The sequence below is a fragment of the Rhinolophus sinicus genome, chromosome 1, assembly GCF_057876585.1.
Source record: "Rhinolophus sinicus isolate RSI-liver-muscle chromosome 1, RSI-T2T, whole genome shotgun sequence".
In the NCBI taxonomy this organism is placed as follows: Eukaryota; Metazoa; Chordata; class Mammalia; order Chiroptera; family Rhinolophidae; genus Rhinolophus; species Rhinolophus sinicus.
Genome location: NC_142501.1, coordinates 129838988 through 129857750, shown reverse-complemented (window position 1 = coordinate 129857750; position 18763 = coordinate 129838988). Strand labels below are relative to the sequence as shown.

The following is an 18763-nucleotide window of genomic DNA, read 5'->3' as shown; positions in this document are numbered from 1 at the left end:
CTGCATATAGAATTACTCCAGTAATATTAAAACCTTTTAATGGCTCCCCCACTCACTCTTAGATGGAATCCATGCCACTTTGCCACCACCATTCAAAGCCCTCTGCCAAGCTCCTAAAAATATCCCTCACTTTAGCCAACTGGACTCTTTGCTATTCTCTAAATTCTCATTGTTCTTCATATCTATGTCTTGTACTTTTTTTTTTAATGTTTTTCTGTGATGTTCCCTGCTGCTCCCTTACTGTTTTCTTTGCCAGTTGTAATCTTGTGCAAACTCTCAAGGCTCAACGCAGTGCAAGTTCCTCCACGAAGCTTTCCCTGACCGCTCCAATTGGAGGTGCTAGCTCACCTCCGGCTGCTGACTTTATCTTACATTTTGTGTTTATCACTAAGATAGCACATTTTACTATGCAGCTTTATTATTTGTGCTTATGTTTGTCTTAGCTCCCATCCTTGGTTGTAAGGACTATAAAATCAAACCTCTTGTCTGACTTGTTTTTGTCTCTCACAGCATTCAGCATAGCCTTACTAGTGCTCAGTAAATATTTGTTCAGTAAATTAAGAATATGCCTGGATTTTCCTCCCATCATCCGAGCAGTCTTTCATCCTTATAGACACATATGGTTCATATTCACGGCAACTATTCATTCCTGTTATGCACTCCTGGCACATGTCCGTTCTGCCATCTTATCCTAGGAAAATAGTGTAATTAACAAGACACAGTTCCCAACCTAAGAAATAAACCGTATTCCAAAAGTTCATGTCTAATTCTGTTGTTTGGAATGCAGAAAGCATTTTTCCACAAAAACAATGTTATAAATAGTGGTTAGGTTCTCAGCCAGCCCTCCCAAGACAATTTAACTCATCAATACCTGTACTACTTTAACTACAGGCAGCCACCCTGTGTAACACTGTTTTGTGGTGAAATTCTAGCTTTGCATGTGAAAGCACATCTCGCATGCCCCAGGGGCAGAACAGGACCCGGCCATACTCGCATGCCACTAGCTTTATGGTTTTCAAAATTTGCATAAGAGACATTTGCCTGTAGGTTGTTGATGCTCCCATGTCTTGTATATTGAGGACCAGGGACCCTTGTCCTGATCCTCCCCACAGTGGGTTAGGATGGGAAACAGGGCTTCAGCTGTCGTATCACACGTGTGGGTCATTTTTAAGTTAGATACTGACAGATTGGGAACTGTTTTTAATACACGCCCCCTTCCTGTTCTACAAACGTGTGGGAATTGAATCTATATGGAAAATACTTTTATTAAGAAAAACACTTTTATAGGTATCAACCTTATATTTGACATCACGTCAGTTTCTGTGGCCCAGTAATGATCATTTCTTCATTTGTACACGGGCGTAGTAATGCTTCCCATGAAAAACACGTCAGTGTGTGCATAAACAGTCCTGGAGGTTGACAGTTTATGCTGTCAGGGTAAAGAAAAACACTTCATAAATTTTAGAGGGTTTAATTTGTTCAGTCATCATAAGCTTGGAGCACAGGAGTGAATGCCTGCTTCATGCTGTATGCTGTCAAAGATGGTAGGGCTAGGGAAGGAGAACCAGCGTATTAAGAAAAGTTTGCTTTCCCTCCAGGAGCCTGAAATCCAGGCGGTGAAGTATGAGAGAAACCCCCACAGTTCAAACAATGTTATTAATTGCCATAAAATACTTCAAGAGGGTAACAAATGTTGTTAAGATGATCAGAATGGCAAGACCATTCTAATTCACCATGGTTGTAAAGATAGCAGTGGAATTTCAGTTAGTCTTAGAGGAATGGTGAAGATTGAAAGACAGAGCTAGGAGAGGAAGTGATATTCCAGGTTGGATTAACAGCATGAATAGTGGACTAGAGATATAAAAACAAACCAACCAACAGAAACAGCATTACTGCCTGGAACAGAAGGTTTTGTTCGTGTAGGGTGAAATAATAGGTGGGGAAATCATACCAGTGGTTCAACCCTGGCAGTGAATATGAGTTATCCATAGATACTTTTAAAAATACAAGTCTTGGATCATTCCCCAGAACTAATAAATAGAATTTCTGGGACATCAGACCTACTTGTTTTTCTTTTAAGGCTCCCCTAGTGGTTGAAAACCACTGAATTAGAAGGATGGGCCAAATTGAGGAGAGTCATAAATGCCTTGCTGAGGAGTTGGGCCAATGTCTCTCAAGCAGTGGGAAGCCCTGAGAGGTTTCTGAGACGGGTGACATGAGCATATTGGTGTATGCCAAAATAAATGATTCGGTCCCTGCATGTGAATGGAAGAGAAATAAGAAACAGCTTGAATTAGAGCAATGGTGGTGGGAAGAAAGAGAAGTTCACATTTTTAAATGTACTTAGATGTGTGGGAGTTGGTGATGTCAGCCTTGACCTCGGCATGATTTGTTTTACAAACTGATTATACAACTTCACCCTCATTAATTTGATCTCTTTTTTCTTACAACCTGGCAACTTAAACAGTAATTTCAGCCAGTTGCATTTAATGGAAGGAGACCATTGTCTACTCATGTACACGTCCAAGTCGTAATAGTAAGTGAAGTTATGTATATGAGGAATATGATTTTTAACATAATCATTATAAAGCATTTAATAACCACCCACATATGCAGTAACACAATCCCAGTTCTGCAGGATTGTGCCAAGAGCTGGAGTCACCTATGTAAGATAGTTATTGTCACATCATTCTCTAGCATTAGAGTGAAATTTGAAGAAATATTCTAAATCATGCTATGCATTTTAATATTTTTAGCATCAAATTTGATAATTGCTTATTTTTTTCCAGTAGCCGACCTATGCATGCCTCCTGAGAACAGCAGCTGTACTTACCTTGAGCTTCTGCTTCTCGCCTGCCCACATCCACTGTCAGTGTAGCCCTCGCCTTCTATTCAGGCCCATCCCTTGCTAGTGTCTGTCTGGGAACACCCCCGCCCCATCCTCACCCAAGTGAGCTAGCGGGGAGGAGATGTAAAGGAGTCAGATTGAAACTTTCCTTACGGCACTGATGAGTTGGATGCTAGGGATTCTCACTTCTGGCTGCTGTGGGACATGACAGCTGGTAGGGTACCAACGGTCAAGAGTCTCAAACCATGCCATAAGCTGGAAACAGTGAATACTTCTTTGATGTGTTTTGACTATTTTATGTTTGGAAACAATGAGCCGTATTAGACAGCAGCGAATACGTTCAAGGTGTGATGTTTTGAGTGACCTGACCCCTTTCAAAAAGACTCAGCGTCAAAGAACCGCTGTCTTGGCTGTTGTATAATCTGTACATATAGGACTACAGTTCCTGCTGTGATCTCCTTGGCCTGTGACAATGAATTTATTGTTGTGAGTTCCTTTTCTATACCTACTTAGGTTTTCACTGATCATCCAGATGTGTAACCAGAGAATGGGTGGTCTGCTTAGATTTGAGGGATCCTGTAGGAGACAGGATGGAGAAGGGAACTAACACTTGTTGAGTGCCCACTCTGCGCCATGTTCTTCACATGTAATTTATAATTTTAACTCCATTTTACAAATGACCCACTTGGGATTTAGAGAGGCTTAAAACATTTATCTGACTTCAAAAGTCAAATCAGCAACAGAACTGGGTTTTGATCCCAGGTCTTTCTATCCAACTGTCTAAACAGCCTGGTCTTACCAGCCAGCATGACTTTTATTGTTGGGAAAGACCACTGAACTCAGAACCAGAGGCTCTGAGTGCAAGCTTTACTTCTGTCACTAACCACCTTGAACAAGTTATTTAATGCTCTCAGCTTCAGTTTCCTCACCTGCCAGATGGGGATAGAACCTGCTTCCCTGACCCTTTGCAATTGTTATGAGAATAATAAGCTAGTGATTTTCAGTATGATTGTACAGGTATAAAAAACAATGGAAGATTGAGAGATTTTTAATTCATGCCAAAAAATAAATAAATAAGCCTAAAACGTTAAATGAGATGACTTGGATAGATTTCGTGGTGTTTCATTTCTTAACATTGCTCTACAGACTTTCCATAATAATGTTTGTCAGTTTTACAAGTCCCAACCACCATGCTGTGCCAGACTACCTGACTGAATTTAATATCTCAGAGTAGCAGAGTCCTGGCAACATATCAAGTAGCTCCTTTCACTTACCAGAAGCAATCATTAGTTTTTATACCGTATCAAATAGGTCTGAACGCTGGTAGATACTGAAGAAATGTTCATAGCCAGGGAGGATGCAGATGATTCTAAGCTGACTGAACAGCAATAGACTTAATGGACGAGAGTCAATGTTAACATTCTCTATATTTTTGAAGTTTTTTTTTTAACAAGCCTGATTAATAAAGTCACATTTTGTAAAACTGCTTTTACAAAACTTCTGTTCACAAATGTTTCCAGGTTTCTGGCAACTTTCATAGGTTACAGTATAGTGAATACTGAAAGATAACATGTGCTGTTATAATCTACTTATGCCTCTTCAGGTATACATAGATGAGATAAGAAATTGAGGGAATTCGTTAAGTTATAAGGACAGTGCAATGAATGAAGTGGCAGTGAGCCTGAGAAGTACCAAGGTCATGCCCTAGGCTTACCCCAAACCTTTACCCAATTAAAGCTCCAAGTCTCTTACAGATTGGATGGACGAGGCAAATGCCTTAGGAAGACCCGCTGACACAATAGAGCAATGATATTAGACTTCAGATATGGACCAGAAGAGGGATTCCTAAGTGTGGAGGGCTCTTCTGTATCCGGCATGCTCGGGGCATCCCGGACAGGTGCCCTAGTCCTCAAGTGCTGACTTCCACGCGGCCCGTAGTGCCAGTGCCCGGCCTGCTTCCCAGAAATGGTGGATGGATGCTGACTCCAGTTAAGGCCCGGTCCAATGAGGTGAAAGGGAGAGTAGACATGAAAAGCAAAGCAAATACCCAAAGCAGCGATGATGGCCAGATGTGATCATAGACGTGTCATGTTTGGCTTACACAATGTTTGTTTTATACATGTATGAAGTAGTTATTTACTAGTGTTATTTTAACTAGTTACTAATTTAATTTGCTGTTAATTAATGTACACATCCAGATTCCTGGGTTCTCTTGAAAACTGTAAGATCTGGCAACTTTAGTCCTGCCTTTCCATGTGGCAGGAATCAGGCCCAGTGGACTAGAAGCTGCCTCTATTAGATGGGAGGATGTGCTTTGCAGCTCTCACAACTGCACCCCTGTCCGTTGATTTTCTTTAAATAGAATTAAGAGGAAAGTTAAATGTTACTTACACTGCCATCTGTGATAAAATTGGAAATAACAGGTTGACGGGATGACCTATTTCAGTATAAGAGAAAGAGTGTTATGTTAGTTTCCCAGGGCTATCATTGCAAAGTATCATAAACTGGGTGGTTTAAGCAACAAAATTTGTTCTCTGGCAGCTCTGGAGGCTTAGAAGTCTGAAATGGAGGTGTAGGCAGGACCGTGCTCCCTCAGAGGCCTCTAGGGGAGACCCTCCTGTCTCTTTCAGCTTCCAGTGGCCCCAGGTATTCCGTGGTTTGTGGCAGCATTACTCCAGGCTCTGCCTCCATATCCTCATGGCTGTCTTCCCTCTAGGTCCACATTTTCCTCCTAAGGATAGCAGACACATTGCATGAGGGCCGACCCTAATCCAGTATAACTTCATCTTCACCTAATTGCATCTACAAAGACCCTATGTCCAAGTAAGGTTACATTCATAGGTACTGGGGGTTAGGACTTCAACACAACATTTTGGGGAACACAGCAACTAATTAGGTGGCATATTACTTTGTGGAATGCAGAGTAATAGTTGAAGAGCAGATCCTTAAGATAGAGTGCCTGGATTCATATTTACAACTTATTTGCTATGTGAGCTTGGATAAGCTGCTTACCCCTCTCAGTGCCTCCATGCCCTCATCTACAAAATGAGGATAATAGGGTTGAGTGAGGACAAAATGAATTAATACATTTTACAAAGTGAATTAATACTGCACTTAGAACAGTGTATGGCACATACTAAGTGCTCAGTAAACTGAACTATTGTTATTAGCTATTATTCATACTCAATTTCTATACATATTTTGATGTATACATACTCATACAGTATGTATGATTCTATACATACTCAATTTCTTAATATTTTGATTAAAGGAATTCATCAGGACTCTTTCGGTTGCAAGTGAAAGAAAGCCAGGGAGTAATGGTGCCAAAAAAAAAAACCACTATTATTTACGATAGCATTATGGACCAAACCAAGGACAAACCAAGAACAGTTGATAGAAATGATGCATGGGAAAAAACACACAAAAAAAATCTTGAACCAATAAGAAAAGAGATTGAGAGGCTGGAATTTTAATGAGACTTACTTTTTAATACAAATAAAATAATTGTAATACATTAAAAATATTTAGCCTCCTTACACTTTTAGATAATCTGCCCAGCCTCTATATGCACTTGAAACTGATAAATACCCAAGCTAAACTGCAAACCCAGGAGCTTAGATATTGACTATTGAGTTGGCGAGCACGATGGCCTGTAGATAATAATGGGAAGTCAGTCCAGGGAGAGCATCCAAGGAACACATGACTTCTAAGCATTCCCACCTGTTTCCTTGGAGTCATGTCATTACATCTGCCTTCTTCCCATAAATCCATGGGTGGAAATTATCTTGGTTTCCAGTTTCTCGGTCAGAGATGGAGGCTGAATAATTCTTTGAATTTAAATCATACCTTTCCTCCTAAGGGAGCAGTTGTTTGGAGATATGTTACTTCGTTTTTCCATGTAGCCTTTATGTAAGATAACCATACACCTTGAGTTTTAAGAAAAACTGAGTGCTCTGGAAGAGAAGGTTTAAAGAAATGACAAGACTTTCTGAAGTACCTGGACGAAAAGTGTTCTGTAGGTTCGTGGCCATTGCGTTTGTTGTACTGCAGAATATATATGGCTCATTCTCAAACGTACTGCTACCCTGAAAACAGAATGTTCAAACAAAATCAAAGTATCTTACCTAAGTGGTGAAAGGGGCATGTGTGTATGTTATTGATGATTTGTGATTTTTATCTTAAGAGAAGTTAGACTATTTAATTTGGGGCAAAGAAGTGGTGCTTTGTAGTTTGAGTATTAATAATTTGGAATATTTTGATTAAAGGAATTCATCAGGACTCCTTCGGGTGCAAGTGAAAGAAAGCCAGTTCAAGCTAGCTTATGTAAATAAAAGAAACTTAGTTGTTTACGTAACTATGGTTTCCAGAGGTGCATCTGGCTTCAGGCATGGGTGCAGCCAGCAACTCAGATGATCTCATCTGGACTTTTTCAGCTCTGCTGGTTTCTTGATTTGTCATTCTTCCAACAGGCATGTGATCCGTAAGATGACCACCAGCAGCCTGACAGTGTCATCATCCTAGGTTAGCAGTCCCAACAGAAAGAGAATTTGTTGGGCCCAACATTCAGCTCTCTGCCCCAAAGAAAATGCAGGGTGACTCTCTTTGACCCCACGTGTGATGGTTTGTCACTGGGGCCCAGGGAGTGGGGTACTCTGGTGGGCCAGCCCAGGGCATATTTTTCCGATGCTGCAATAGAGGAGCATGGCCCAGTAACTGAAAGGCCCAGCTGGGGCTCATGGAGTGAGGGAGGGTTTTTCCAAAGGAAAGGGAAGGAAGGAGATTGGACTGTGTGCTCAGCAGACCAAATCTGTAGTGAATTCAAACCATTATAAGTGGTATGTGAAATGATTTAGAGACTCTTACTTCCGATTTTAAGATGGCAAATAAAAACCTTTTGCCTCGCCTATTAAAAAACCCATCTGAAACAAAAGAAATAAGAACCAGAAATTCCAACTCTTTGATTAAAAGTAGATGACATCAGTAACTCTCACCCGTAAATATCAACACAGGAAGTGTATGTTACTGTGACTTAGTAGAATAGAAGAAGGTGAAAACCTAAGCACCTCCAGAGAAGAATGATAATGACAGAAAGCCATTGTGCCTTGCAGAGCCCTGGACCATTCTAGGGTTAGAGAGCTATGAGGTTAGGCTAAAGGAGGAATGAAGGCATGGCGCTAGAAACAGATGATCAGCTGAAATCAGCTGGTCTGTGAAAGGACCAGCTGGATACTCACTCAGGTCCTTATCCCATCCCAGCCAGCTAACTACCTTCTCCACACCCCAGCAGATGGGCGGTTTATTCTCTGGAGAAGTTGAAACTACAGAGAATCTAGACTCAGGGACAGTGGGAGGTTGGGTGAAGCGTAAGTCTGCCCTGCCTTAGAGCACCAGGAGCCAAACGTCTAAGTCTCAGAGAGACACGAATGATCTCAGAGAAAAGCCCCAGAGGGTTCCCCCGAAGAGAAAGCCCACTTGTTCTCCATTTGTCCTTCAGTGAAACTCCCTTTCAACAAGCTCATTACCACAGACAGAGCTGCCAACTGGCTGTACTAATAACTTACACTTACAGAGAGATAGTCAGCCAAGGATCATCAGATATTTTGGAATGCCTCCAATGTGAAAACAGAGGTAAAATAAACAGAAACAAGGAAGTTTGATGAGACAAAAATTAGAGACAGTAGTAGGAACCTTAAGAAACAAGCTACAATTATTACCTTTGAAAACATGAGAGATTTTTGCATAGAAAACAATCGGTTTTAAAAAGGAGAATTAAAGGAAAGGAAAATGAAAGAACAAGAAATAACTTGCAAAATTAGAAATATGATGGCTGAAATAAATTCATTAAAGGGATTAAAAGATAAATTTGAGGAAAAAATAATTAGAGACACAATCCAGAAGGTCCAGTCGCTCACTAACACAAACAGAGTAGGAGCCAAACTTTTTCACTTCACATCACTAAATGTCAGGACATATATAAAACAAGAAATATCAATTCCACAGTACCTTGAGGAAAGATCACTCTATCTGTTGAGTAAAATACTGAATCAGAAAATGAGGAACCAGAATAAGCACCATGAAAATACCCATATCACTGAAACACAAATTTGCAGGTGTACCTCAGAGTACACAAAAATTTAAATAAGTTTCAATAATGGCATATTTTAAGTGTGCTAAAGAACTTTCTGTTTAGAGCTATTTGACAATAACTCTCTAAAAATGTTGACTACTATTTTATACATGTATAAAGCTAAATAATTATGAGTAATAGAGTATCAATATAGCATATTAATTTTTGTTTTATCTTTTATCAATGAAGAAGACAGAGGCCTGAATGCTATTGTCTTCTAAAAATTAGAAGGGGCACTAAAAGTTGAATTTAGCAGACATATTTTTCAACTTTCAATTATTTGGAAAAAATATTTTTAGGGTTCAGTGAATATTATTATCTACTATATAACTGATAAAATATGTTATGGTATTTTTAGGTTAAAAGTCTTCTCCAAATTGCATTTTGGTTTTTAAAACATTCTAAATTTTAGTCTGTAATATTACAAAAGAACTGATATTTTTAGGTGCAGTGGGATTCCTCACCCCAAACCTTTTTGGATTAGTTTCTAAAGACTAATGAAATGGAAGGCAAGTGTCTTTTCCCACTTAAAGTTATATTTTATTCCTTAATGTATTATGAGACAAAAATAATATAGAAAAATCAAGACATGAAAGAGTGCCAGGAGTTTTCTTGCCAATATAACTTTTTAGAATTGTGCTAAATTACTTTTGCTATAAAAACCAGACCAACTAGTCTATTATGGATTCTCCAGGTAATGACATTTTGTAGAAGATTTTTGTAGTTCTTTTGGCTCAGCGAGGTCAAGAATTTTAAATTAGAAGTATAGAACTGGAAGGCATCCTCTTATCCATTTTATAAATGAAGGAACTGAAGTCCTGAAAAATCCTGATTTATCCAGGGTCACACAGTTAATCACAAAGGTTGGATGAGAATCATGCCCCTCTGGCAGTCAGTTCAGTGATCTTTGTAAATGACTCCTCAGGTTTATTCTCACCACCATCGTATTACATGCAATGTTCACAATTTATTGCATTAGGCCCAATTAGCAAATTACATGTCTGTGTTTAAATTGCTAAAGCTGAGAGAACATTTAGAATTAGGAATATTGACAGTGACAAAAAAACATGGGATGACAAGAAGCATTTTAAAAAATCCTTGCCTGAGGTAGAAGATAGCCTTTGATTAGGCTCTGGACCTGCTGCTCTCTAAAGGGAACTCCATTCATTATTCTCCAAAATGTGATTCTGACTTCTGGAAAGTTCTTCCTTGTCCCTTTGCTTCCAAGGTCACATTTATGTGGACATTGGGGACATTTATGTGGAATATGCCCTCCTTGGAGGCGATCTGTCCTTTGTTTCCTACTTTCTGCTCATGCAATTTTGGCAGCTTGAACATTGTTCTAAGGGTCAAACAGTTAAAGGCTTATTAGCAAGTCTTGTGGGGTTTTGGCAGTGTTTCTCCCTTAGAAAATTAGTTGGCTTCTAATCTGTCTTCTTGTAGTTAATCCCATGTGCTAGTAATAAAGTGACTACACGTCCCAGTCTGGCAGGGGCAGTCATAGTTTATATCTCTTGCATGTTAAGAAATAATGCCCTCTTTCACTCCCTAAACCATCCCAATTTAGACAATAAATTGTAGGATCATTCTAGCCAAAAAGCACACCAAAAAATCCCAAGCCTAATTGATTACTTTGCTTCCTTACCCATTCCTGTCTATTTTGAAACAGGTTCCATGGGACGTTAACACACTTAACTTGATCTGCAGCAAGGCTGATTCCCTCTGTTTACCTGAGAAAATATATAATGGGCCATTTTTGCTCAAAACCTTTTTCAGTCTTCTTTTTTACTATGTGAAGTCCAGACACAGTCAGCATGTCTACATCCTGGGGCCCCTAAAGTTCTGCATTCTCTATTTCCTTTCATTTCTGCTCTCAAACCTGTCCTTGCCTGTGCACAGTTCTTGCTTATAGATTCTTGATAAATGCAGCAAGTCATATTGTTATTCTAATATTCTGTTTTCCATCTCTTTTTTCCTATAGCTAAGGGCTTGGTAGACACTTATTCTGCCTTTGAATCTAGCTAAGGCATTAAAAACTTTTTGAGGTATAATTTACATAAACACACAGCTCTGAAGCATTCAGGTCAATGAGTTTTGACAATTGTATACACCCATGTAAACCCGGCCCCCCATATAAGACATAGAACATTTTCATTAACCCCAGATGGATGCCCCTTTCCAGTTAATTCCCCGCTTTGCTCTCCTGGAGGCAACCACTTTTCAGCTTCTGTCACCATGGATTCCTTTTGGCAAGCCGTGTTTTTATTAAGTGTTTTGTGACTGCATGACATAACTATCTTTCCATCCTTTACTTAGTTTCTTCATTTCCTGCTGCCTGGCTGCCAAGCAGGTGCCAGATAGTTTAGATATTTTGTTTGGTCTGCACCCCACTTAAAGATGCTATTTTTTATATTAGTTAGAGAAAGCTAACTGCTGTAATAAATAGATGCCAAAAAATGTAATAGCTTAAACCTAATCAAGTGTATGGCTAATGAAACAGTGCACTGAAGGCGCTGCTGATCAGTAGGTGATCTTCTGTAAGCTGGCCTTTGAGTCCTCAAGCAAGTGGGGAAAGAGGGCATGCACACACTTCACCTGCTTCTGAAAAGCCTCAGCTTGAGAACTGAGATTCAGTCACTTCCACTGACGTTCTTTTGTGGAGAACTATTCACCAGGCCACATTTGGTGCAAGGGGGAAGGGCTTGGAAATGTAGCTGTGGCTAGACAGCCACTTCTCAGTGACAGTTCTGCACTGTGACATAGGGTTGAAAAGCAAAGTTTGGACAATGTTAATAGTCCACATGTTAACAAGGTTCGTGTCACAGCTTTTATTTTGTTTTAATAACTTAATACTGTGTTGCATTTGTGTGTCTTCATGTTACTTCCTTTTCTTTGGGTTATATATTTTTTTATGCTTTTTGACTAAACATTTTAGTACTTGAAACTAAAAAAAAAATGGTATTATTATCTTGTGATAGAAATGCTCAAAGCAAAAGCAACTGTTTTCCTTATTTTGATGAAATTGAAATTTTCTGTGGGCATCAAGCGATACAGTTTAACTCTTAAAAAATAAGGATCCCTGATATCACTATTTTTACTCAATAATTTACCAGAGATTCTAGCCAGCAGAGTAAGATTGGGGGGGGGGGGGGAGAGAAACACACACACAAAAAAAAACCCTAAAAGTAAAGGTGTAAGAATAGAAAGGAAGAAAAAAAACTGTCATTATTGGCAACTTATATAATGGTCTATGTAGAAAATTTTTACAACTTCAAGCTAAAATCTTAGAACTAACCAGAGAGCTTAGCAAGGTTTTTGGATACAAAATCAATTGCATTTCTGTAGACCAGCAACAATACCACTAACAAAACAGAGAATGTAATTTTAAAAATATTTTGTTTTAAAATAGTTAATATCCTACATAGTCATGGTATATATTTTTTCAAAAGTAAGAAATTAACATTGTTATAATGTTAACTAAATTATACCTTTATTTGGATTTTGCCAATTTTTCTACTGGTGGCCTTATTTCAAGATCAAATCTAGGTAAGTATATTTCTTTAGTCTACTCTAATTTGTAGCAATTTCTTGGTCTTTTTTTTTTTTTTTTTCAGGAACCTGACACTTTTGAAGAGTAGTGTTCAGGGCTTTTGTAGAATGGACCTCAACTGGGGTTTGTCAGATGTTTCCTCCTGATTATATCACACACGTGGGATTACTGTTGATGTTAACCTTCATCACTTTGTTATGGTGTCTGCCAGGTTCCTCCACAGTGAAGTTACTGTAGAAAATATAATTTTCAAAATATACAGTTTGCAATACAATACAATATAAATAACATTTGAATAAATCTAACAAATAATGTCTACAACCTTTATCAAGAAAGTTAAAAACTTTAATCAGAAGACATTAACTATGATCCAGTTGAATGGAGAGAACCACCATATTAATGGATTGGAAGATTTAATGTCGCAAAGATGTTAATTCTCTCAATGCATGTAGAATAAATTCCTAACAGAGTTTGGGGGTTTTAACATTACCATTATTATTATCATTATTGCTGTTGTTATTGTTATTTTTGTGATATTTAATGTTACAATTCTGAACTTACGTGGAAGAGGAGTGGTCCAAAACTTACAAAGACACTCCTGAAGAACGAAATGTTTTTCCTCCCTTATTTTGTGACTTAATATAAAACTACAACAGTTAAGCCAGTGTGTGCAAATCGGCCAATGGAAAGCATAGAGAATTCAGAAACAGATCCATCTATGTATGAAATCTTGATTTATGACAAAATTGTAGATCAGTGAGGAAAAGAATGGATAGATTTTTCAATACATGGTGCTGGGGCAAGAGATTGCTCATATGAAAGAGAATAATAATGGATTCCTACCTCACATCATACATAAAATGGGAAATGGATAAATTATAAGTTGTAAATTAATAATTATTATTAAATTTAATCATAAAATTAGAAGCAGAACTCAGTAAAAAAGCTGAAGGAAAAAAGAAAACTACCAAAGAAATGGAAACAAAATTGGAAGGAGTGCAAGACAAAGGAGATGGTATAGAAAAATAGCGAGGCCATAGAGATTAGAAATGAGAAATAGAAATATTAGAAATATCAAGTCAAATATATACTTAATAGAGTGATGAAACACCTTTAATTTTAAAATATCATTGTTTACAGTATGCCAAAACATAATTTATTAACTTTCCATCCTGCTGAGTTATGTGCCAAAAATCATAAAGTGATCTGTAAATTATTTTAACGATCTACTGACAACTCAACTACGCAATCATTTGTAGAAAGGAAAGACTTGGAACCCACCTGACTTGCAAAGAAATTTATTATCACTTTCTGAGTTTGGGGAAGTTTATCAAAAAGGTTTCACTAAGAATTATCAAATAACTGTTGTACTTATGGCCATTTTACTTCGCAATACCTTGTTGAACTCAATATATGTAGAATGGGATGTTTCAAAACAGTATTAATTTGAATACATATTTGCTAGTAAATGAGTTTTCAGAGAAATTTTTTGTCTTAACATGTATTTGAAATAGTTTTATCAAAACCTTGTAGAGAACTCAATTTAGGGAAAATGGTTGCCATTTAATGTAATTGACAAAGCCAGTCTTCAACTTCAAACCTGTCTTCCAAATCAGACTTCTTTCGGTCAATGAAAGTCCAATTTGATTTTTCAACTCAAATAAATATGTTAATGTATGTCTCCATGCCAACCATCACACAGCTGAATTCTAATTCTAATATAGATAGATAAGGCACAGAGCCTTACCATGTGTTGCCTGGATACAATAAGATACTGCTGACGTCAGTAATTCTTTGTGCTCACTAAAGTCTCCAAGAGTTGAGATGATTCTTTTCCAATAATAAGGATATGGAAGAGCTATGGTCCTTAAGTACAATGCCCTCACTACTACTTTATTCTACTATACACCTGAACTTACAATATAATAACATGGACCCACAGACTCCATTTCTCAATCAAATGTATATGTTATATGTGTGTGTGTATGTATATATATATATATATATATATATATATATATATATATATATGATAGGGAAAGAACAAATCATTACTGTATGCTTTGATTAAAGGAGAATTTACAGTGCATTTGGCATCAGAGAGTTTTTATATTCCAGGGAAATGCACTAGATAGGATTAGTGAGGAGTACACATTTCTTTTGTTAAGTGGGAAAAGGGTGATTGTGAAGGCAGGGGAGTGAGGGGAATGAAAAAGAGGCTGGCATGATAATGTAGTTGCAGGGACATTCCCAGAAATATCAGTAATAGTAGGATGGAAATTGAGGATCTGGAAATTGATTGCCTTAAAACTACGTATGTGCGCACATATTTCTTGGAAAGTCTCTATGTAGCTCCAAATGTCCTTCAGTTTGTGGACCATTGATACAGAAGATAGGCAGAGCGGATCCATTATAAGTATAATTGTAGGCAGAACAAGACACTCAGACTAATGAAGTAATGTTTACAGGTTAAGCTCTTCTGAAATAAAAGACAAGTAGAATCTAAACATTGAAAGGATAGATTGTTTCTGGGGGTGGTAAATTTGCTGGACCTCAGAGACAAAGAAAGATTCTTTTGGAGAGACAGATGAATTAGTTGAGTTATTTATAAAGGAGGAATTATGTTGGCCTCAGATTTCACCCACTGCAAGAAAATGGAGTATACTTAAAAGATTTTCAAGAAAAGAAATGATAACTTACCTTATTGGATTTTTTGTTTCCATGCAAAGAGTCCTTCAAGTTTAAGTCAACAGGCAAATAGTTTTAAATTGTTTTTTCAAAGATTATTTCTTTGAGCCTTTATTGAGGCAATACTAAAAGACAGACTTTTTTTTTTCTTTTTTTCTTTTTTTAAATTTTATTTTATTAAATTTATTGGGGTGACAATTGTTAGTAAAATTACATAGATTTCAGGTGTACAATTCTGTATTGCATCATCTATAAATCCCATTGTGTGTTCATCACCCAGAGTCAGTTCTCCTTCCATCACCATATATTCGATCCCCCTTACCTGGCTTTGCTAGGTAAAGATGTAATTGGAGCTGCCAAAATGGGATCTGGCAAGACTGACTTTCCTTGTCCCAGTACTGGAAGCTTTTTATCATCTGTAATAGACTTTGACAGATGGGTGTGGGTTCTGATAATACTACCTATGAGAGAACTAACTGATCTATTTCTCAGGCCTTTGGGTTTTCCAAGAAGTAGTAAAATCTCATGGACTTTACAGGCATCTCATCATTGATGAAAAGGATCTGAGACAAGGTGATCTGAGAATATCAGCCACACAAATGTACTTGTTTGCATACAAGTTTGACTATTTAAACACAAGGACAAAACAATGAGTGTTCATACCAATATCCAAAGATTAGTTCATGAAGAAGTAGAATCCTGGGCATAGACTTTTCTAGTACCATGAATGCTCTTATCAAAGATCTTCCCCCAAAACGTTACTTTGCTTTTCCCCAGGCACAAGATATCAAATCTGTAAAAGACCTTGTACATTTGAGTTTGAAAAACTCTGACTATGTTTGGGCTGGTGATAAAAGTAAAATATAACAACTCCATCATTTTGGAATAAAACTATATAGTTTGTGAGCCCTAGTAAAAAATAGTATCCGATATCCTTTCTGAGAAGCCATCTGAAGAAGAGTGTTACATAGTGTTTTTACCAATGCTCTTTGCTACTGATACTGCAGCCAGGGTATCAGATATTCAGGCCATGAATTGGGTTCTTGAGTTTGATTGCCCAGAGGATGCCAACTCATATTCACAGAGCAGATAGGCCTGCCAAGTAGATGATGAAGCTTTAGTAATTTTGCTTCCCTCCGAAGAAAAAAAGGATAGTGCAGCAAGTTCTTGAGAAGAAATTGCCTATGAAGGAAATAAAAATCAATCCAGAACATCTTATGGACATCTGGAAAGAAACCTGGAGTCATTTCTAGCCCAAGATCAACAATTAAAAGAAAGATCTCAAAAGTGTTTTGTTTCCTACATACGTTGGTATACGTGATGAAGGATGAAGAAGTATTTGATTTGAACAAGTTACCTTTACCCAAATATGCTATGTCTCTTGGCCTTCTGTGATACTTTGGATAAGATTGCTCAGAAAATGTAGAAACAGCTGACCAAAACATTGTTAATAAGCCTACGGCTCTATCTCCTACCAATGACTCAGTGGAATAATTTAGAGCTTATTTCAGTAAAAAAAGAAAAAATGTCCATCCTTCCGTAAGGTGAAAAGAGACCAGAAGCAGGAGAGGAAGAGGACAAACTGGCTAATGGCATTAATAATGAAGAGAGGGAAGAGGTGGAGGGAGACAGATGAGGGGGGAAATGGTAAAGAACATGGTCCAAACAAAAGGGCCTCAAACTCAGTCTGCTCCTAATACTAAGGAGCACAGAAAATCATGAAAGTCACAGATACAACAACAAAAAAGTAATGAAACATTTTAAGTGAATAAGAAAATAACATTTGCTGATGAAGGGAACTTGGTTCACCAGTGACCACAAATGTAGAAATTTGTTGTGAAGGATACTAAGGAAGAGGATCATAGTAGTGTCAACCTTAGTAAAGCACAAGAAAAGCTTCAGGAAGAGGATAGATTTGACCAGAAAGAGTAGAGGAAGAAAGTTAAGGCATATGGAGAACTGACTTTAAAAAAGGCATGCCAGAAGAAATGCCAGCAAGAGGCAAGCAAAGACCACAGATGGAGGAGTGCCTTTTAGTGTTGGAGTGGTGATGATGGGGAAATTTGTTCCATTCCCTTTCAGATCCTGATAAATACAGAAGTCTGAAGAATCAGATAGTGAAGATCGAAGAATGAAATTAGTGCTGCCAAGAAGAAGCAGAGAATGAGAAAAGGAACAACAGTGAAGTGGAATAAGTGAAACAAACAAGTTACAGTAGAAAGAAAGCCAAGTGGAAAACCTAAGAGCCTTTGGATACAGGCCTGTCTTTAGCAGAGGAAAAAGAGCTTGTGTTATATTTGCTCAAAAGTCAAAGCTAAATACTTCTTACTCTACTCTTCTTTAAACCTTTGGTCATGATTATGTGGGCCAGAAGTCAAAAAAGAGTTGGCTTTGGAACAGTTAGGCATAATAACAACAATCCTATGCTTAAAGGATCTAACCCCTTCTTGCCCCATCACAGAATACACTTAAAATGAGAGTGGGTTATAGAAATTTCCTGATCCTATTTCCAGCATGTATGCTCTTGGACTAAATCCATTCCTTTATATGACTGCCAAGTTAGAGAGTCCCTGTCCAATTTTTAGAAATTCTTGTCTTGCTTACTATACAGAATGTACTATATACTATTAAACAGAATTGCCTAGAATTTTGATGTATTGAGTATTTCCAGAGTGTGAGTATATGATGGAGCAGCCCTAATAACCAATATTTTTTAGTTGAGATCAATAATAAGCCTATAACCCATTTTTAATAAAAGTACATTTAAAAACAAATTTAACAAAAGACATGCAATGTCTCTACATTAAAAACAATAAAACATTCGAAAAAAAATTACAGAAGACTTGGATAAATGAAGAGAGATGACATGTTCATGGATTGGAAAACTCAATTAGATCACAGTTCTCCCCAAATTGATCTATGGATTCGACATAATCCCTGTCATCATCCCACAGGCTTTTTTTTTTTTTTTTGAAAATTGACAAACTGATTCTAAAAGAAATGTGAAAGACTGAGAATATCCAAAACAATTTTAAAATCATAGCTGGAGGATTTGACTTCATAACATGACCATAATTCTATAACAACTAAGTGTGGTGTTGCTATAAGGATCAACAAATAGATCAATGGAATTGAACAGGGAGCCCAGAATACACCCACTGTTTATGGTTATTTGATTTCCAACAAAGATCCAAAGCAACCCAGTAGGCAAAGGAAAGTTTTTTAATAAATGGTGCTGGAACAACTAGATATTTACATGGGAAAAAAAAAATCTCAATTTGTACTTTGCACCATGCACAAAAATTAATTTGAGATGGATTATATTACTAAATGTAAAAGCTAGAACCATAAGACTTTTAGAAAAATAAATCAAAGAATATCTTCATGACTTAGGATAGGTAAATATTTAAATTCAGGAAGCAATCACCGTAAGAGAAAACAATTATAAATTAGACTTTATTAAACAAAACAACAAAAAACAAACAAACAACAAAAAAAAACTTATGCTCACCAAACACACCATTAAGAAAACAAGAAGACAAGCCAC

General features: G+C 37.4%; 1 protein-coding gene and 2 pseudogenes across 9 annotated transcripts in view; all 3 read left to right on the top strand.

Moving 5' to 3' along the window:
- Positions 1-18763, top strand: part of ZNF438 (zinc finger protein 438) — a 202071-nt gene that overhangs the window by 119863 nt on the left and 63445 nt on the right. The window lies entirely within an intron of this gene.
- LOC148759269 (putative ATP-dependent RNA helicase DDX10 pseudogene) lies at positions 15425-16129 on the top strand (annotated as a pseudogene).
- LOC148759268 (putative ATP-dependent RNA helicase DDX10 pseudogene) lies at positions 16071-17287 on the top strand (annotated as a pseudogene).